General features: G+C 37.3%; 1 long non-coding RNA gene across 2 annotated transcripts; it reads right to left on the bottom strand.

Moving 5' to 3' along the window:
- Positions 1–215: 215 nt before the first annotated feature.
- Positions 216–15,998, bottom strand: LOC120536253. 2 transcript variants are annotated; one of them, XR_005635087.1, is made up of 4 exons: positions 15,904–15,998; positions 15,640–15,787; positions 3,094–3,164; positions 216–333 (listed from the first exon to the last, which is right to left on the bottom strand). It is a non-coding gene; the product is annotated as an uncharacterized LOC120536253 (long non-coding RNA). The 2 variants fall into 2 exon arrangements; XR_005635088.1 differs by having other exon boundaries at positions 15,640–15,784.
- Positions 15,999–23,231: the final 7,233 nt, after the last annotated feature.

Raw genomic sequence — 23,231 nt, 5'->3', positions numbered from 1 at the left:
CCTTTAATTTTTTTCAGCAGTTTATGTATGACAGTTCCAACTTCTGAATAAAATATCTGAGTTCTACTTTAATCTGCATATTCATTATTATATTATAATGATCAGTACTAATGCTGATCTGTATTTTTTTTCAAACACAAAACACAGTAATACTTTACAGGTCAAAATACAAAAAATCTAAACTAACTCTAGAAATGAAACACAAACATGAGAAATGAGAATTAACAAGAAGGAGGACATTACTCAACGTACCATCAGTCAGCCTGAGCCACGCACAGTCCTTCAATAAGATTTCAGGTGGTAGTCCGCTTAACTTCACACAGCTGTGGGAGGCTTAACAAGAAGTAAAAAGAACAGTTAAAACAATCAATAACAGAAAATTACAAAATGATTGCAGAAAAGGAAGTACTTAGCGAAAAACAAATTAACAAGAGTTATTAAGAAATACTATTTCATTAACAAAAACAAGAATACAATTCACAAAAGCCAAGAAAATAAATGAGAAACATTTAACATCAAGGCAAGGGGTAGAGCTTCAGCACAACCATAACAAAACCTTTAGATGTAATGATACATTCTTTCCTCATCATACTATTACTGAACTGAACTACTGAAGCAGACCTTACACTGTATTAATGTAGTGCAATATAATGCCCTTCAGTACTTTCACTGTAAAATGTGCTGTACAGATTAATTTTTCATTGTCAATATTTGTTTCTTTTAATTTGCTTTTTTTTTCTTTACAAAATTAAGATTTCTTGATTCTGTCTGAATTTTTGACACATAGGATGAAGCAGCACCCTGCAATCTATACAGAAAACATGGATATATTTTTCCACTTATTTAATAATTAAAATTGTTACCACTTTAAAGAAAGAAATAGAAATAGAAATGATCTGACTTACCAGAAATAAGAAAAAATGGAACATACCTTCAGGCTTTTTGCCCAGGGACATATCCATTACACTCACAATTTTCTTAAGGGAATGATCCATAATGCATGAGCTCAAAATGGATTGTTTCAGAGAGTTCAAATTAATATATGCAACTATACAATATGAAAACAATTGTTGCAACATCCTGCACCAACATAATGGTAAAAAAATACCATCATACCTAACATTGTGCATTTTTTATCTGAGCCTTTAAATCACTTAACAAATCAGTAAAATTGGTGATTGCTTATACAGCTCTGAGATGGGGCGTAGTGTTAAATACTTTATGATAAAGATAACTCAACATCAGTTAAATAGGACAGTAGCATACAGGAATTTTTTAGATGTGGCTTATTCCATTAGTAAGGAATGAAAATGAGAAAATATCGATAGTCAAATTTAAATCAGAGTAATGGGTCAATATACAAAAAAGGTACTCATAACAATTGCAAAAATTATGTTTTTCCACATATCACTGAGATGTGCATTCTTCAAATATTGCAATCCTGCTGAAAATAAAAATTCCTTAATCCTACTAATTCCAACCCCTATGGTCTTAGTGGAGACCGCAAACACAATAAGTTAAAACTACAAAAATGGTGAGTGTATTATAAAAAAACACACACAAGATAGGTTTAAACACAAGGCATGATTTCATTACAAAAGAAACTAAGATTAAAAAATGTTGATCTTTCTACCGAGCCTGTTCCTCGTTAAACCATTGAAATGCACACCAATTTCTCAAGAAGATCAAGTTATGCTGGCTGAGATTTGCTCTCTTCTTTACCTTTGCTGATTACAGAAGCAGTTGGACCTCTTTCACATGCTGAACACATCTTTTAACCACTTGCAAAAGTCTAGTACTTAGACTAAATGACAATACAAGTCAAACATACAAATACATTCAGATATTCTGTATAGGTACTTAAAAAGTTATTTTATATATTCATAATAAATAGGTAATTAACTCATCTTTTATATGAAGCCTTTTACAGTGATTAGAAACTGCTCCACAAAGAACATTATAACAAAATTCAAGGCAATATATGGCAAGAAAAACAGGTGTTAGATATATGTGCATTAAAGTACATTATTGCTTGAAAAGCAAGGGAAGTACTATATTACAAATTATGGATACAAAGAAACACTGTCATTACTTGCCCAATCTAATATTGGTCAAACAGTATTGCCAGGTATTTAAAAGAATTTCTGGACTTTTAATTGAGTAGCAAAGACTCTGAAAAGACACTGAGACAGTTTACAGTAGCCAGGCAAGGGACATGAAATCATAACATTTCACAAAACAGAACAAAGTCTCAAAATTCACAATTTTTAGTCCATGGTAGTAGTAAAATGTTTCATGTATTAAGGAAGAAAAAAGACATAACCATTATCCCTAACTTGATCATATGAATCCACAAAGTGCAGTATAAAGCACATTTTACTGTATTTATAAAACTCGAGAATACTGTGCCAATACTGTGCTTTATCTATTCCTGCCACCAAGGATTCTTCTTGTTGTGACCAACAGGGTGCCATCCTTGCATAGCCAATTTTTTTTTTAACCAAAATCAAATAAATGTGTATGGCTTCCATTGGTTGTTCTCATCCATGAGTATTTTCAAATTGCTGAATGCTGATCAGTGACTCAATGGACATGCAGATGTATTTGATTAATCATAATTTCTTAGCCTCCTGCTGCTCCATGTCCTTATAAAGTATAGCTTAATTGTGATCCGCAGAGACAGTCCTCAGGTGATGTCTCTAGCCTGTCTATAATTGAACAAAATCTGCATTTCATTTCCATAAGCAACAAGGTTCAGCTTGGCATGCTATCAGCTTAATTTGAATAGGGGGCAGTGGTGCAGTGCTTGCTGTTCATCAACACATGATCTTGCTGCACTTCCATTTTACTGCTTTTTCTCCAAGTCTGTAAATAATGGCCAGTGCTAAGGCTACAAAACTTCACCAGTGAAACAAAAAACAAAACAAATATGGCTTTCTAGCATATAATAACAGGGTGCTAGGAGCTGTATCACAGGATCACATTTAACTCTCAACAGAATGTTTGCTTAACTGATGTTATTTTTCATGCATCCATCTATCAATTTATGGTGCTCCATTGATCCAGATTTTCAGGATCATGTGGGAACATTACCTTATTGCAATCTTTCACAGTGTATTTTAGTAGAAGCTCTTCCTGGACTATACTAATATACAGAAGAGAACCTGGGAGAAAAACAGAAACAAAAGTTTGGTGTTTATTTTACTTGTTTGGTGAGCAAATTAATCAAACACAAGCTTCAGGTAAGAAAATATTATTGCATCCTTTTGTAATAAGAAAATTAAAGTCAGCTAGAATGAGGACAGCAAAATGGTGGAATGGGTTACAATTCCAGTATAGTCGCTATATTTATGGAGATTTGGTTTTCCCTGTTTGCATTAATTTTTCTCTGGTGCTGTGATCTGCCTCACGAATCCCAAAGAAGTGTGTGTTAGGCTAATTTGTAACTCTAAGCAGAACATTTATGAGTAAATGTCAGTAAGTGCCCCTTATCCATGAGTGTACTGTCTACAATCGCTCTCATATTTCTGGCAGAAGAGTGATTTGGGCTTCCTCAGGATTTAGTACCAATTCCTTTTTTCTATATATTGCTATTAGAAGATACATTTCTACTGTTTTTAAATGAAACTAATGCTTTTGTCAGTTGCATCATTATTTAAATGTGTTGGTATGGTAAGACAGTGAATAATAAATAATAAAAAAAACTAAACTTTTATTGGTGGTAATTCAGTAATAGTTAACAACTCTATTTCAAAAGGCTATTCCAAAAGTACTTTTTAAGGGGTTATCTTTGACTTTAGTTTGCACATTTTAGTATTATTTATATACTCAGCAAAAATAGAAACGTCCTCTGACTTTCAACTGTTTTTACTTTCAGTAAACTTAATGTGTAAATATTTGTATGAACACTAAAAGAGTCAACACCATAAGACATAAACTAAAAATGTTTCACAATGTGTCCCTGAATGAAGGGAGGCTCAAAATCAAAAGTACCAGTCAGTATCTGGTGTGGCCACCAGCTGCTTAAAGTACTACAGTGCATCTCCTCCTCATGGACTGGACCAGATTTGTCAGTTCTTGCTGTGAGATGTTACCCCACTCTTCCACCAAGGCACCTGCAAGTTTCTGGACATTTCTGGGGGGAATGGCCCTAGCCATCGATCCAAATCGATCCCACTCCAGGGTACAGGCCTCGGTTAAACCCTCATTCCTTCGACGATAAACACGAATCCGTCCATCACCCCTGGTGAGACAAAACCGTGACTCATCAGTGAAGAGCACTTTTTGCCACTCCTGTCTGGTCCAGCGAAGGTGGGTTTGTGCCCATAGGCAGCATTGTTGCTGGTGATGTCTGGTAAGGACCTGCCTTACAACAGGCCTACAAGCCCTCAGTCCAGCCTCTCTCAGCCTATTGTGGACAGTCTGAGCACTGATGGAGGGATTGTGTGTTCTTGGTGTGACTCGGGCAGTTGTTGTGGCCATCCTGTACCTGTCACGCAGGTGTGATATTCGGATGTACCGATCCTGTGCAGGTGTTGTTACACGTGGTCTTCCACTGCGAGGATGATCAACTGTCCTTCCTGTCTCCCTGTAGCGCTGTCTTAGGCGTCTCACAGTGCGGACATGGCAATTTATTGCCCTAGCCACATCAGCAGTCCCCATGCCTCCCTGCAGCATGCCTAATGCACGTTCACGCAGATGAGCAGGGACCCTGGGCATCTTTCTTTGGGTGTTTTTCACAGTCGGTAGACAAGTCTCTTTAGTGTCCTGCGTTTTTAGAACTGTGACCTTAAATGCCTACTTTCTGTAAGCTGTTAAGGTCTTAACGACCATTCCACAGGTGCATGTTAATTAATTGATTATGGTTAATTGAACATGCATGGAAAACATTGTTTAAACCGTTTACATTGAAGAACTGTAAAGTTATTTGGATTTTTAAAACATTATTGTTGAAATACACAGTCCTGAAAAAGGGACGTTTCTTTTTTTGCTGAGTATATTTGTTTTAATCAAAAAACAAAAAATAAAGCTCTGTCTACCTATAATCCTTTTCCAACTCTGAGTAGATTAATTATAAATTATGCATAAAATTGGACATTGAACATACTAATACAGCTATAACAAAATGATATTTTGTGTTAGAGCACAATTGTTCACATAATGCAACAAACGCTGAAGTCAGAAAAATTTTATATAAATTACCACATTTTTATGACAGAAACTCAACCTAAATGGGACTGAGATGATGTCAACATCATAATGATAAAATAAATAAACGATAAAAGAAATGAAATCATAATATTTAGAGTTAATCAGAAACAAACAAAAAAAACAACAAAAATGCATACTAATAACAACTAGTCAGTCAAATAAATAAGAACAACTGAGCAAACACAAAATATGCTTTGACAGCAATCAAAATAAATAAATAGGGTGGCATGGTGGCGCAGTGGTAGCACTGCTGCTTCACAGTTAGGCGACCCGGGTTCGCTTCCCGGGTCCTCCCTGCTTCGAGTTTGCATGTTCTCCCCGTGTCTACGTGGGTTTCCTCCCATAGTCCAAAGACATGCAGGTTAGGTACATTGGCGATTCTAAATTGGCCCTAGTGTGTGCTTGGTGTGTGTGTGCGCACCCTGAGGTGGGCTGGCGCCCTACACGGGGTTTGTTTCCTGCCTTGTGCCCTGTGTTGGCTGGGATTAGCTCCAGCAGACCCCCGTGACCCTGTAGCTAGGATATAGCGGGTTGGGGGATGGATGGATGGATAAATAAATAAATAAACTCAGCATTTAGGTTCTAAAATAAAAATCAATGAAAACAGAGAATGTAAATAAATAAATAAAAAATCTTTTGTGTGTGATAAAAAGCAAATACAATAAAAAATTAAGCACGGGCCCCACAATTAATTTAAATTAAATTATGGCTAGTTGTTGCTAATTACTGTAAAAGTTTTGAACAGATTCTTGTAAAGAGATTCTGTGTTTTGCTATTTGTGTTAATACTGAATATCACTTTTTGTTGGAATTGTTCTAGTTGATCAAAACATGTCTCTGTGAAAGTAGTACAGTTTGATATAAACTATTACAATTTATTTTCATAGCACACTTTAAACCATTCTAGTATAACTTAATTAAATATTACTGTTAAGGTGTTAAGAGTAATTTTAAATCCAAGGCTAACAAAAGATATATACAAATGTTTGTCCAAAATGCTATAAATGTAGGACATTCCCGAAATGTGTGGCCTAGATATGCAGGTACTTGATAACATCACCACAGGTTGGATCTTGCCCTAGGTACATTTTAGACAGTTTTCAACAAAATATATGGGACTGCTAAAAAAAAATATCAGCTTGTATTTTAAGAAGAATTGAATTCAATCCCTTTTCTGAAATTTCAATTGCTTTTAAGAAAGTTTCTTATTTGCATATAGGAGAAAAGGTTTAAGGCATATTACATTTGGAGCATAATTCATACAGAGATCTTAAAATATCTCAGTGCTGAGTGTTTTCTACAGACTGAATACTAGCTAAGTTAGACAAGGCTGAAAGAGGTGATTATACCATATTAGGGGAAAAGAAAACATCTTTTCTGCCTTAAAATGTGTACTTACATTGATTCAGTATCTTTAGTAAATGATGGATGACTGGACTGCTGATAAATTGCTGATCATTAGTGTTAACTGGCGTACAGAGCACAGCATAACAAGAAGATTCAGAACAGTGTTTCTACCAATTTAACATTTTACAGTACAACATGAATACTCAGTAACAAAAGTTAGGTAATCAGTGAGTTAAAAGTTGGGTAATACCAGGTTGCTTTTTGTTTTTAATCTCTGTCGAGTCACCTTTTTGATGCATGGTCATTGTTTTGAGTTCCAGATAATCAATGTTACTATTGAACCTAGTTTCCATGTCTGACCAGTTGGTGGTGAGGTACACTGACTTTTTCTCTCAATCCCCTGCAGACCATTCACAGGAATTTCCACAGGGTTCAGGTGCCTGTGATGATGTCACTTCCTGTTCCGCCACCCATGATGACCTCAAGTCCTGCCCAGACCTTTAAAGCTGCCATCTTTGTCATATGTCATCAGTTCTGTTTTGGACATTGAACCAGACCCAACTCCTCCAAAAATTAACCCTTTTGCAGCCAGGGCATAATACACGAGTGGCTGTTCCAAATCTTTTTATGTCACCTGTCTGTTCTTGTGACAATACATTATATGCTCAGAAAAAGGATACAGGAACTATGGGAGGATATTCATCTTGACAATATTGATTCTCCCAGCAATAGTAAGATAAGGCCAGGGTCATTATTTAATGATGTTTTCCATCATACTACCAAAGATGTTTTAAAAGATGTTTATATTTCCTTGTAGTAATTAGCCCCAGATATTTAAACTATTTTGATACAATCAGCAAAACGTGATGCATCAGAAAATTCACTGAAAATGCATGCTTTTATTTTATATTTAATGTTGAATCCAGATATTTTATAAAATTCATCTAGTATGGACAGATGGTTCTGAACTAGTATAAAGTAACTGAATCCATACAGATAGACCAGATCTTTATTTAAGTAATAGAGTAAATTGAAATATCCATTTAACTCTATCTAAGGTTATTTTTCCTCATCCAAGAACAGCATGACCTCTGGAGAGTCAGACACTGTAGATGAATATATATCGAGCATTGAAGATTTGATAAGTGTTTTCCTTCTATTAAATCAGTTTTGATCTTTTAACATTACAGAAAGGACTTGTAGTATTCCTTAAATATGTTAAGTATTTGTGTGTATTCTCTAATTGTATTTCTTGCTACATTATGAATCTTTATTAATGTATTGTGAACTTCCTGTTTATGTATTTCATTGAGCTAAACTTTTACTGAGCTTTCTCCATATTCATAATAACTATGGTGTGACATACAAAGTAAATTGTTCAATTTCTCTTGCATTCAATAGATTAAATTGCAGTTAAAGAGCCAACCCTTTCCTTTGAAATGCCTTATCTGGCCATTTTGTATATTCTCAATTGCTTCTAGAAATCAAAATAAACCATTGTAATGTCTTCCAATTCTGCAATTTAAACTTATGTGAAACATATGAGATATCTGTTCTCTAACAATTGCTTCAATGTCTCTTAATTTTTTTAAATACTATTTTTTAAAATGTGTGGAAACTAATTTTATAAACTCCTCAATTAATAGCAACAATTGGTTTAAATCACCAGTTGTAAACTGTGTTTGTAGGGCAAAATGATTTAACCTAAAAATAAGAGAACATTAGAACAATACAACAATATTAACAAGAATGGGCTATTCAGCCCAACAAGCTTTCCAATTCTATACAACTAGACTCTCCAAAGTAACATTGAGCAATGTATTTGCATAATGAATACTGTAGAACACGAGTTCTCAAAGTGGTCGATATTGACCCCCATTTTAGGGGTCGATAGTTTCAATAAAAAATTGTGGGGGTCGACGACAGCAAAAATAGACCCCCTTACTACTGCTATTTGTTTGTTGCTTCAAAATATCTATGATTCCAATAGGTACTTAATTAAGAAGTAAAATAATTCAAAAAAACACTTTTTTGATAAAAACACATTACATACCAAACTTGCAAATGAAAAGGTAAAAAGGTGTCATTAAAAGAGTCACACGTAAGAATTCATTAAAATACATGTAGCACAAACAATTCTGTGCACTGTCTTAGGGCAGCAGTAGCTCAGTCGGTAGAGCGGGTTGTCCAATCGGAGGATTGCAGGTTCGCTCCTGGCATGAGAATGCAGCTGTTGTGTCTTTGGGCAAGACACTTAACCTACCTTGCCTGCTGGTGGTGGTCGGAAGGATTGGTGGCGCCAGTGTTCGGCAGCCTCGCCTCTGTCAGTGCGCCCCAGGGCAGCTGTGGCTACAAAGTAGCTTATCATCACCAGCGTGTGAATGTATGGGTGAATGACTGTTGTGTTGTGAAGCGCCTAGGGGGGTTCTTGAACTCTAGTAGGCGCTATATCAAATACATGCCATTTACCATACAGGCCATTTGTCTTATCGAATGGACGAGACGACAGATATTCGATATTGGCAGAATCTATCAGTCTTGTACGGTCATGCTTTCATAAAACACTATAAATTGGTTTGTTTGATGTGACATGTACTTATTTGTGATTTAAACTTTGAATATAATTATTTATTGAGGAGCAGTACTACGAAAAAGAAAATCAGAGGACACAGTTTATTTATTCGAGTTTGAAAAAAAATCAAAAATCTTCTGTTTCAAGTAAGTACATACTTTGTTTTTTTTTTTAATCACAGGGGCTGTCGAAATTGTTTGTTAATAAAAGTTTTTATTCCTTCAGATAATAATATGACTGAACCAAAAAAGAAATGCAGACTGTACAGCTTGGACTACTTGTACTTATTTTGAATTTACATATTTATTTCCTAAATGTCAAAAATTGATTTAATTTTCGTTAGTGCAGGTTTCAATATTAAATGTTCCACAAGATAATGCCATATTCCATAGTCTTTTTATCTTTTTAAGTCTTTAATTACAAGTGATTAAAATGAAAAGTTCGATATCTAGTGAAATATTTAATATCGAGTACTATACAAATGTATTAATTTGAGTAAAGTAAAGTAAATGACTAGGTGGTCAACAGTTTTAAAAGTTTTTGTTAAAGGGGTCTGTAGCCGAAAAAAGTTTGGGAACTCTTACTGTATAGGGTTGTAAATTATTATCGACTAGCAGAATACCCGCGCTTCGCAGCGGAGAAGTAGTGTGTTAAAGAAGTTATGAAAAAGAAAAGCAAACATTTTAAAAATAACGTAACATGATTGACAATGTAATTGTTTTGTAATTGTCATGAGTGTTGCTGGCATATATATATATATATATATATATATATATATATATATATATATACATATACACACATACATATATATACATATACATATATACACATACTGTATATATACACACACACATATATACATACTGTATATACAACATATACATATCTACATATATACTGTATATACACATATATATACAAATCTACATATATATATCTACATATATATATTAGGTGGGACTCGATTAAAAAATTAATCCAATTAATTAGAGGCTGTGTAAGAATTAATCTTGATTAATGTAATCGCACACGTAAATTTGCCCCAAATCGCAAATGTTTTTTTTTATTTAAAACGGTTTTAGTGGGCTTACAGAATCAAATAATAGACATGGACATGAATATTGTAAACTGAAGCTGTTTTAATTTCTGAAAAAAAAAGCTTTTAAACTGCATTTGAATTCAAAACAGAAACAAAAATATCATCCCTGGTTAAAATTGGGCAGACTTAAAAATAAAGTGGTAGTTTAAGTACTTTAAGTACATTTTCAGAATAGTATTGTCTTTAAATAATAATAACCAAAATTTCACCATAAAGTGCAGTTTTCTTCTTAAAAAATAAGTCAGAAACATAAAAGGTAATTTGACCAGCTTACTCTTTAAACTCTGAGTAACATTAGCCAAAATTATTTTGTACATTAGGCTAAAACAGTGTGATCATTGAACATTTTGTAATTAGATGTATTTAGAATTACTAACGGTCACGGAAGTCCAATGATCCCCAGTAAGAGCCACAAAGTCCGCTTTCTGTAATGCATCTAATTTTGCTTGCTTTTCAGTGTGCACAAAACCATGCTTTTATCAAGGCTTCGCTCGGTAGTCGAAATGATCAGTCGTAGGAACGCGCTTTATTCCGACTCTAACATTTTTGTAGCTGTGATGTGTGCATCAGTGTAATGGATGTACCAGGAAATCATGCATTGACAAAAGTTCCCGTTTGCTTGGAATTGAAAGTGTGATTAAATGCGTTATTTTTTAACGCGTTATGGAGTACATGCATCGAAGCTTCTCAACTGTGCTTGTGCTAAGAAAGGGAAAATTTTAAAAATAACGTAACATGATTCTGCGTTAACCTAATATTTTTCATACGTCCCAAACCAAGGAGATGGGAAGGTAAAATGAATCGGTAGCGCGTACATAGTCAGTACATCCCTCTCGGGAATCGAACCTCAATGTCGGCGTTAGAGGCTTAAGACTCTACAATTGCGCCACCGCTTGTCTATGCTAAAGTATGTATTGTAGATCGGGCTATAGATATACATTTATATATATATACCCGTGTATCGCAGTGGAGAAGTAGAAGTTATGAAAAAGAAAAGGGAACATTTTAAAAATAACGTAACATGATTGTCAATATACAGTAATTGTTTTGTGAGTGTTATTGAATGTTGCTGTCATCAAGGATTTGATTATCATTATTTCTTTCAATCAGGCTCGTATTTGTAGGATGTGTTCAAGTTACATTCCGTGTTTGTCAATCGTTGTAAAGATAAGAGGTTTCATTCATCGATTAGTTCCTTACTGCATCAATAAACAGCTCGTCTTCCTTTTTATCTGTGATGTGACAAACTGCATGCACGGGTTTTTTTACGCTGTCTTCCTTTAGCGGGACATTGACTTTTTCCACCGTGTGCTTTGTTTCCACAGTAGCTGCATTTATGAATATGCTTATCAGGCGCTTCATATTTTTGCTGCCTTTTCAATTGTGTAATTCGGTTTTTGTTCAGCACTCTTTGGAACTGTTGCTTTTTATCTGTGCACTGCATCAGTTCACGTGAGCCACTCGGTGTACTTGCATCGAAGGTTCCCAGCTGTGCTGGTGCCATCTCGTGCTATGTCCATAGCTTTATTTAATGTTACCTTAGTCCTGGCACTTAAAACTTTCTCTCGCAGTTTCGCTGAGTTTGTGTCAAACACCACCCTGACCATCTCATCTTCCTCTCCATAAGCACAGTCCTTCACCCGTGAATATTTACCCGTGGCAGTTTGCTATTGGATTGCCGCTGACGGATGGCCTTATATGGGCAGGCACTAAATTACAAACGCCAGCGGCAGCCTGTCTATGAACTTAATTTAAAGTGTAGGTTTACATCGTGCTTTGTTTCCGAAGTAGCAGAACTCGCTTCTTATTGTTTCGCTGCCTTCTCAATTATATAATGCATGTTTTCTTGAGCGCTTTTTTGAGGTCTTCCTGGTTTTCTATGTACTGCGTGATTACGTGGGAGGCGTGATGATGTCACACGAAACTCCGCCCCCACGGCGTTGAAGCTCATCTCCATTACAGTAAATGGAGAAAAACTGCTTCCAGTTATGACCATTACGCGTAGAATTTCGATATAAAACCTGTCCAACTTTTGTAAGGAAGCTGTAAGGAATCAACCTGCCAAATTTCAGCCTTCCACCCACACGGGAAGTTGGAGAATTAGTGATGAGTGAGTGAGTGAGTGAGTGAGTGAGTGAGTGAGTGAGTGAGTGAGGGCTTTGCCTTTTATTAGTATAGATAAAATGTATTAACTACATTAAAGCAATGAAAAGAAAGAATACTCTCTTGAATCTGGGTACAAACCTCTCTTATGGGTCAGACAAATTGTGATCTGTACAAAACTGTAATAGAAGTTGCCAAAGACATTTTTATGTTTGAATTTAATGCACAATTAAAGTGTCCAGCAATTATAAGCTTGTGTGGACTCATTTTAGGAACTAATGCAAGTATCCTGTGTAATGCTTTATTGTTAAAACTAGCTGTGCTACCTAATCTAAGTAGTTAAAACGGATCTCGTGTTTTTTATTTGGTAAATTGGTTGTTCAGTGACTCCATCCTTACCAATTCAGAGTGCTGCTTTTTCAATGTACATGCCGATTTATTGATATTTTCACTCATCCATCACCAACCATGTGAAGTTATCAGTCATTAGCATTACAGCTATAAACCTTGTTCATGTAGCTTAAATGGATGCAAGAAAGTCACTACCACACTTCTAACAAAATAGGCTAAGATTATTTTGTATTATCAGACCCTTAATCAGTATTTTTAGCATCATTTTTGGTTTTTTACCCTTCTTCTACATGTTTTGCCTATATTTATATTTTTCTTCCTAACTCTAGCAATCAGATGGACACACAGATAACACAGACACTTGCCCTTATATTAAGATTGATAGTTCTGGGGACAGCTCAGCCCCAGTTCCTCATTAACACTGATTGATAAATACAGGAAAAGTGAAGGAATTTACACACTCATATATTGCCTATGTTTCTAAAATACAAGGTTAAATAACTATAAACATTTGTTTTTGTTTACTAAATTCAACATAATTTAGGCATATATTTTTTTTTATTTAACACCTGATACCAGTCATTCTGAAAAATCAGATGGGGACAAATACTTTTTCACATCATTAAACCTTCATTTCTAGAATGTCCTGTTTGCCTTTGTTAAAATAATGTAAAGCACTAAAGGTGAAGCAGTAGCTGCAAAAACCTGTCACATTATATGCAATGAGAGTAGCATTTAGGTTACTAGTAAAGTTTAAAATGAATAAATTGCAGGAAATGTATATTACAGTGATGCAGTCATTAGCATTTCTGCCTCACAGCTCCATATACCCAGATTTCAATGCTGACTCATGAACAGATTGTGTGAATTTTGCACATCCTCCTTGTGAAAGAATGGGTTTTCCATTAGATAATTCTAGCTTTTCTCTCAGAGACAAGCATGTCTAATTTGGTTTGGTGTTAAGGACTCTGGTTGTCACCTGCAATAGACTCTAGCTCTGTGCAAGTTTGGTTCCTATCTTGTGCTCAGTGCTATTACAATAGGCAGTAGCTTCCCACAACCCTGCACTAGATTAATGAGTTAGAAAATGGATGGATAATAACAGAATTTGTCAAGAAATTTGTTCAAGTATGAACCAATGACAACATCTGAACTCAAGAACAAGTCAGGAAACCTCTGCAGCAAAGTTAAAGTAATGGCACTATAAATAAAACAAAAATAGAAAGAATAATTAATATGGCAGAAATTAATAAATTGGAAAGAACTAAAAAAAAGCAACAGAAACATGACAAATATTTTTTTAAACAGGCAGCTTCAAAGTGTTTTTTTTCATCTCTTCAAAAAAGAAACTCATGCACACTTGTAGCTACTACTTCACCTTGACAGAAACTGAACAAATGTCTCCTCTCTACTAGGAAATTCACATTTTCTCCTGCTAGGGCCACCATATGCAGAGTATCTTGGTTGTGACCACACAGTTATTAACTAGAGACAGATCTGATCAGTGATACCACATGCAAATCCATATATCTTTGGATACAGATTCATACACATATAGCAGGAAGGAAATTGAAACTGGAATTAGCTTTTGATAAAAAGGCATAAAAAGAGAGGTGGAGAAGTAATACATTTGATTTAGTCTATAAATATATCGCTATTAATTATTTAAGTTTTATGATACCATAACATAACATTCTCAGACCTATAGAATCCAGTTCAGGGTTGTGGGAAGCCTATATGATGCTCAGTGCAATTAATCAAAACACAGGCAAATTCCACTTTCATTTTCTGCACTTTGATGTAAAGCTCCCTCCTGGGACAAAGTATGTAATATCTAATGTTACATCATTTCAGACCATGCCAGAATTGTGTCCCACAGGAACATTCCCAATGGCAGTCAATGCTTAGTTTGCTTTAGTGCTTTTAAAGCCTTTTGACCCCAGCATGATAGCCAGAAGCACTTCTACTTGCCCCAAGATTCCTTGGGCAATCCAGCGAACAGAGAGACTGTGACCTCCTGGCCAACCACTTTCCAAGGACAAAAGCGACCGAGAAAGTCAAGGGAGGATTTGTGGGGCAGACTTGCCTTTGTTCCTGTTTATATGATGTGCTTTTCCTGTTTCAGATATGCATATTGAAATCTGAGATCTTCACTAGAATCAGAGATGCTTGTGAAGCTTGCCTGCTTTCTGTTTATTCAGACCATAAATCTACCAGTGCCAAAGGCTTCTCTCCGCTACTCCTTGTGTCTGTAGTCACAAAGGATAGAGTCCTGGAAGGACATAACAACTAATCACTAAATAAACTCCTTAGAAGCTTAGACATGAACACAGAAGCCAAAATCCTGATTGTGTTGGGCTCCAGGCAGCTCCCCCTGTGCTCTTTGTTGTGTCTGTGTGAAGACCAATACCTCCCCTGCGTTCCATAGATCAGCCACATATCCACCATGATGATCCAGTTACACTTCCATTCACAAACAGCCATTTGTCTAGAAATGTTAGGGAACACGCAGCTCCAAAATCACTAGTCCTGTACTGTTGAGTTCATCATACATAAAATGAGGCAAAGTCCTTTCTTCATTAGTACATGACAGAGTATATATTACATAGCAGCCTCCACTTAGCTTATCTTTAGTTCTGAGTGTCAGTCACAAGTCAGATTCATAGGTAAAGGCAAGATGGAAAAAACTACAGGTAAACCTATAACATCCTGACCTTGGACAGAGACACAGTGAAATGCAGAGTAAGAAAGGGAGATGTATACATGGAGTTCACAAAAGTATGAAGTAGTGTAGTTCCATATGAGCCCAGGTGCAAAATGTTGGATTGGTCGGTCAATCAGTAGACAACTCCCACTTTTCAGCACCACCTACACCCCTCCTTTGTAGAACAGAACTGGGGCACTGTACTCATTTATAATTGTCTACCCATGCCCACTTTTTCCTTTGTACTGACCTTACATCACGACTCATTGTTTCCATGGAAGTGGAAAGAGGAAGTAGGGTTTTACAATAGGATTCCCAATGTGGCCATCTGTTTCCTCAGAGTATTTGTCCACAGAGCTCTAGCTGCCGGGGTCAGAGTTCCATTCTGTGAACAACTTCTTAGATGCATAGTGAATGAAACAACAAAACAAAAATCATTTGAATGTAATTCCAGCATATCTCCCTCCCAGAAAGATCAGCTTATATTTATTCTGAAGGCACAGAACTTTCCTACCTAAATAATGATCATGCCAATGTAGAATGGGCTATTTAAGACAAAAGACCATGAGGAATCAACCAGCTTAGAGCAGAGGTTACGTATGTACACAGTCTGTTAATCCCTGAACAAATAAACAGTACAAGGAAACTCAGTGCCACCAGAAACACATATTTATAATTCAAGAAAAGACTACTGTGCCATTTCTGACTCTTCTTTATTGCTATTTTAAACTAAAACTACAGTATACTGAGCAAAAAAAAAAAAAAAAACTCTGATTCAATTGTGAAAGTGAAAACACTTTTTTATTTTACTTTTACTTTCTATGCCCCTCTAAAATACACTCACAAGTCACAAATATTTTTCACTTGCATTGCAAAACTGCCATTACTGTGTTTTCCAATGACTCTGAACTACATACTGTAAGCAAGTTAGAAAATTAATGGATGTTGTTGAACTTATAAGTATTGGGGAATCAAGTACAGAACTTCACTATGTGTCTTTTAACTTTCATTGTTATTTAATTAAATCTTGCACTATAAAAAGAATGTTTAGTTTTGGTGTGTGATTATGAAAAACTTTAATATATCCTGTGTTATAATTATTCTACAAAATATTTTTATTAATGCTATTTTATCTTATATACATTTTATTACTATCTGTCTTGGAATTGTACTGCATCATTTCTGCTTTGTAAAATATTTTCTCATAGTATGTAAATAAAATTAGGAAAAGCAAAACTAGTTGCTAGAAAGAGAAAACATTGCTTTTCATGAGTTACTATTTTTGTCACTGTGTGACTGTAACTTGTAGCCTTATTTAGTGTTGATTCTTGCTTTATTAAAGACTCCAGCAACCAATAAAAAAATAATTTAGAAAATGTATGGGTACTACAGTATTTTGTGAATGCATGTATTTCCGTGGGTGGCACGGTGGCGCAGTGGTAGCGCTGCTGCCTCGCAGTTAGGGGACCAGGGTTCGCTTCCCGGGTCCTCCCTGCGTGGAGTTTGCATGTTCTCCCCGTGTCTGCGTGGGTTTCCTCCGGGTGCTCCGGTTTCCTCCCACGATCCAAAGACATGCAGGTTAGGTGGATTGGCGATTCTAAATTGGCCCTGGTGTGTGGGTGTGTTTGTGTGTGTCCTGTGGTGGGTTGGCACCCTGCCCAGGATTGGTTCCTGCCTTGTTGGCTGGGATTGGCTCCAGCAGACCCCCGTGACCCTGTATTCGGATTCAGCGGGTTAGAAAATGGATGTATTTCCGTTAATTTATTTGTTGGACATGCCTGACTTTCACTGAATTGACTTTTCTCATTTCAAGTGGACTTTGAATACATTATTCACACAAAACAATCAGCCTTACACTTGTGCACACAACTATATTTTGTACATCTTATAGAAAACACCACATAAAGTGTGAACATCTGTTTTATAAACATCCCCGTTATTCTATACGTGGTCTTATATATACCATGCACACGGTGTTTTCCATTTCTTTTAACAGCTACAAGACAACCTCAGTAAAATGGGATCAGACAGTAGAAAAATCACAAGCTGTCCAATTACTTAATACTTATATCGGACTAAAACACTAAAGCAAACACATCTAGAAGAGTTGGTCAGCTGTTAAATGTCTGATAAATAATTTTGGTGGATCGACTAATGCTGTATAACCCTTAAAATACATATGTGTATGGAAAGTGAATAAAGACAGCAAAGTTTAAAAACCACTCTCAGGCAAGAAATAACATACGCCGTTGTTTCTCTTAGTGACACCTTTACCCGCGATTGACTTACAAAATCGAGATTGTTAAACACACTTTTTTCAGCAGATGGGCAAATACAGAGCGCTGGTGACAAAAACTGAACTAACTTGCGGTTTGATGTCCAGTTATCTTACAAGTACTACTTAAGGGTGCCGACAAATATTTGGCTGTGCAATTCTAATCAACAATTTACTATAATTACACGACCACACGCTAGGATCTTGTTCTAGTCCACTGTGACCGTAAACGCATTGCAGCTAGCGTTAACAGGAGATGTGGTGAAAGCATCAGTTTGCAAAGCAATGAGCATACTTGTCAGGGTCAACCAGGAATTCATTCTGGAAGCTGCTTGGCAGCCAACTGGCTGTCCCACCCCCGACGCTCGCCGACTCCTGTCTCTTTACGTGGAGCCCTACGCCCGCAAAGCCCTTCATGAACGAACAAGTCTGCAGGAATGCGTTGTGGAATGTGCCCTTGTGCTCCCCCTCTCACTGTCAGTTCACTTCAAAGGCGCCTTTTTGACAAGTCCCTAGTGTTGCCAAAGCAGAACGACGATGGGGAAGACAGACTGATCACTATTTTTTTTTTTTACAATTTGCGTATTATTTTATTTTGTAAATACCACAAAAAAAAACAAAAAAAAAAAACACACACACCGACGTTAAACATAATGAAATGTAACTATTTAACCAAAAATCTCAAACTAGCTCATAACGAAATGTAACAAGTCACAAAATAGTTTAAAACATGCCGAAGGTGATAATCAATAAAAGCTGGCACACGCTTCACTGTCTCTATCTGCATCCGGAGACGTAAGCCTTCGAGGTGATTTGCATTCGACTTTTAAACTGTTTCATTTACAATATCTGTCCGAATACGTTCGCAAGAACATTGCCAACACCTATCAACTACGACTTTAAATAACTCTACAAAGTGCGCTTACTAACTGTACTTGTATTTAAACTCGCGTTATATTAATATTTTGTTTACAAAAAAGTAAACACTTCCCATAAAAGACGTTCCCATACGCAGCCGGACCACTCATAGACAAATATAGATAGATGTCGCATTCACTATGTTGCCCAGTCGACATGATACGTCAGCGCATCCGCCATATTGCGAGTGGCAAAAGTGCCAATTAAACTAATACAGGTGGACGTGGAAAACGGAATTTTCTGGGTTAAAAACAATAACGTTTGTAATTATTATTATTATTATTATTATTATCCTCTTCAATAAAACCCCTGTGTGCGTCCAGGTGTCTTCTGGTGAAGTGCGTATGCGCGGTCCGCGCCATGCATCGCGCCCTGCCCCACCCATGCGCATTGCACTGTGGACGCACACACACCGGAAGCTGGGCACACAGTGAATGGCCTAGCCGCTGTCGCGCATGATAAGTAAATAAAGCACACACACTGGCAGCTGGGCACACAGTGAATGGCCTAGCCGCGGCCGCGCATGATAAGAAATAAAGGACATCATTGCTGGGGAGAGTGCTGATTGGGTAGTCGCGGCCGCGCACATAAAATCCGTTGCTGGGGAGACGCCACGCCACACATACAATAATCACCTGCACGCCAGCACAGATTAAAATACTTGCTGGGGAACTGCATAGTACTTGCTGGGGAGACGCCACGGGCACGATTATCAGCTACACGCCACACATTAAATCAGTTGCTGGGGACACTCTGCTGATTGCCCAATGTTGTGACAGAAAATTAAAGTGATATTACGGACAACAAAGCCAATATTACTGTCAGAGAAAATGACAGGCATTTTATGGAAATGCAAACCAGTATTACTGCGGGAGAAAATTAAAGACACACAATACAGTGACGCATATTACAGCCACATACAAGCCAGTATTGCTGTAAGAGAAAATATTACAGACGTATCTACTAACAACATACCACCCAAAAAAAAGGACACGTCAAGTAGGACAAAAGACACAGACAATCAAATCCTACATAAGCAACATCAGCTCAACAAGTAAACATCAACAAAAGAAAGGCTCAAAGACAAAGACAAATACGAGCAAATAGATCGATTGAAGAAAAAGAAAATGACCGTCAGAAAAACGCTAAAAGAGAAAGACTCAGAAGAGCAAACCTTAGAAAAAGTTGGCATTTACTTGCCAGAACCAGTATTCACCCACGGTCAGTTATAAATTGCATTATCAAGAGTTAGAAGTTTTTCAGATATTGTTGTCAAAGTTGTAGATGGTCCGGATCAAGGCAAACTGTTGCCAAACTCAGACAGAATATTTACAAGAAATGTTGTCTGTAATGAAATTTTCTAGAAACATTTCATGAGGTAAAAAAATAGAAAGTTTTTCCTAAATATCTTCTTCAGATATTATGTCTTATAGATTGTTATAAAGTTTTACACTAAGACAATATTAATTATACTTACTGTGTTGTCATATATGTTTCTATTTTATTTTTATTATTATTTTACATTATTTTTTATAGGCTTCTTGCAAAAATATTTTTGACCAAAAAAAAATTAAGACAAGAAACAGAATGAGGTCAATGTCCCGTGCCATTTAATATAGACTGTTCCTACTAATGTTTATGCACTACTGTTCTAGCGCCCGTTATTGTAACGGGCTTAATGTCTAGTTATTAAATAATTCCTCCCATATAAGTAACATTTCTCGGATTGCCTTCTTTCATCTCCGAAACATTTCTAGACTTCGTCCTGTTCTTACGTAACACAGTACTGAAGTATTGGTTAATGCCCTATTCACCTCAGGTATAGATTATTGTAATGCTATTCTATCTGGCATCCCACAAAAACGTATCCATCGCTTACAACCATCAAAATTCTGCTGCCAGAATAATAACCTGCTGTGGTAAATCCACTGAACAAATTATACCTATTCTCTCTCAACTTCACTGGCTCCCTGTTTACTACTGAATACAATACAAAATACCGCTCTTAACATTTAAAGCTCTCCATAGTCTTGCTCCCCCCTATCTCACAGAGCTCCTACAGACTCACACTCCCTCTCGCTCACTCAGATCCTGTAATTTGAGAGTATTCAGTCTGGCAGTATGGTGCAGCCTTAGTTTGTGGAAGACAGACAGAACTAAAGACATGAGCATAAAATGATGGCTGTCAATTTCAAACGGTGTTTCCTCAGTGTGCTCCTTGAGAAAAAACACATCATCTGATTCAATCTCAGCCCAAACAAACTGATTAATCAAAGATACACTGACAGCTTCCCCTAATGTCGACTGTCGGATAAGATGCTCAGCTACTTGACCACCCTGACTGTACCCTCAGAAGGAATCATCAAACCTCCTTTGTTTTTTAATGTGAGCAAGAGGTAGCTTTGATCAGCATCTGTTACCAAACTAGCACGGCACACATCACAGGACAGCTTTCTCAAAATCCCGTCTAAGGGCTACCTCCCACTGCTTCATGAGGTGGATTTCTTTGGGAAACTTTCAGAGTTTGAGAAATGTTAACAGCTAACAACAATCTACATAGTTAGTGACTAAATACATTTAGCCAAAACATTGCTTGGAGGCTCACTTGAGCACATAAATGCGTAGCTTTGCTAGCTTAGCCTGGCGTAGCTAAAGTTAAGATTATAAAATGGGATTTTCTAATGGCCAAATATAACCAAAACAATTGTTCAGCCTTACCTATTAAATATAATTCCCTGGGATCTGGTTTGGAGCATACAGCGGTTTGTACAATCCCAAATAACACATGCGTTAGGCATCTTTATCCATACGTCACTCCACAGCAGTGCCACTTGCAATATGGTGGTGGCGTTGACGTACGATGCTGCTGGTCATGCAGTGTTTAGTAATTCTGTCTATGGGACCACTCTTCACACATTTGATCCTCCTAAAATTTGATTGGCCCTTCAGTGTATCTGTCAACCTTGATTTTGAAAACATTGGCATTCTGCCATTGAGGAGAATGCCATTCATGTCAGCGTCATAAACACTGCAGAGGTCGGACATGTGTAAAAACACGAAGAATAACCTGTGGTAATAACAAACCATAATCTTACTGTATATATATATATATATATATATATATATATATATATATATATATACAGACAGACGGACATCGTTCTTGCACCCAACACACTGTTTATTTACAATATATACATTTAATAAAGTCACGTGCACCACAAACCCCAGTGCCTCTTGCACCGATTCCCCAATATCCAGGCCTCACAGTCCTTGTGCCTTCCTGGCCGCCTCCAGTCCTCTCTCCAGCTCTGTCCACTTCCACCCGACATCCACCAATGACTGGAGGGAGGCAGCCCCTTAAATAGGAACCCGGATGGGCTCCAGCTGCTTCCCGGCACTCCTCAGAAGACACGCCCCAGTGTGGCGGAAATGCTGGCTGCACACTCGGAAGCCCTCCGGGTGTCCCCTGTCTTCTTCCCCCCAGCACTTCCTGGTGTGGCGGAAGTGCTGGGCTCCAGACTTCTGCAGGCACCGGGGCGCCGCCTGGCGGTGGCCATGGGTCCCTACAGGGCTGGGCTTCCAAGCCCTTCACCCGAGGCCCCCAACATAACCAAGGCGGACGCCCCCTCGCGGCCTGGAGGAGGCACAAGCCCTCCTCCGGTCCTCCTGGGCCACAATATATATACTAGCAAAATACTCGTGCTTCGCAGCGGCGAAGTACTGCCTTAAAATTTTTATTAAGAAGAAAATTAAACCTTTTTAAACTGAGGGAAAATATACCAATAATTATTTCTTATGGATCTCTTTATATACCACATTGTGAGTTCGGCCCTCCAGTTGTAATATGACCAAGCTGTGCACTGAGCTTACTCTTAAGCATGCAACGTACAGTTGGCCATGTGAACAGTAATCTTGTTTCAAATCTCACAGCTTGGATTGCTGCTGTCACAATCGGTTTGAGTTTCATGGTTTGTTTCAATTACGGCAGAATTTGTAGGACTTGTGTTGAAGAGACATTTGGCATCTGTCAAGCGTTGTAAGTATACAACCGGTTTCATCGATAACTTCACATCCAGCTTTTGAGAGTTTAAACATTCATAAACATCAAAGTGTCCACTACTGAAATCGTCACCTGTAAATCTAAGATGTTTAAGAGGCATTGGCGGTTGTCGAAAGGTGTAAAATATTTGGCCCTTTCGGTACACTTGAAAGCGACAACCAAACAATTCAGTGGCAGCCATCAACTCACATGCAGATTCATAGGTGAAGGACAAGCATTTCACTCTTATAGTGCTCCTGTGCAGTATAATTATCTCCTGTACCGTCATCAGTCCACACCTTGAACCTTTCCCAGTCATTCAATACATAAGACACAATGTTCCTCCGGATATCAAGAGTGAGCCTGATACGGCCGTGCAATATGTAACAAAGAGAATGGAAAAGGCAGGTGCCATCTCCGGGCATGGAAACCACTCGGTAAGTGACAGTTCTTTGATCGATGGTGATCACCTCGATAGACATGTTAATGGGGGTACGGTTGGAACGATAAAGGAAATGGGTACCTGAACAATGTAAAGTGAGTCTAAAATACCTACATAATAACTATAATCGTAATAAATGAACAATAAAACAGCGGAGAAGCCGTG

This window comes from Polypterus senegalus, chromosome 10, assembly GCF_016835505.1.
Source record: "Polypterus senegalus isolate Bchr_013 chromosome 10, ASM1683550v1, whole genome shotgun sequence".
Classification (NCBI taxonomy): domain Eukaryota; kingdom Metazoa; phylum Chordata; class Cladistia; order Polypteriformes; family Polypteridae; genus Polypterus; species Polypterus senegalus.
Note: the sequence above shows the minus strand (reverse complement) of the source record. Positions and strands in the feature narration are given on the sequence as shown.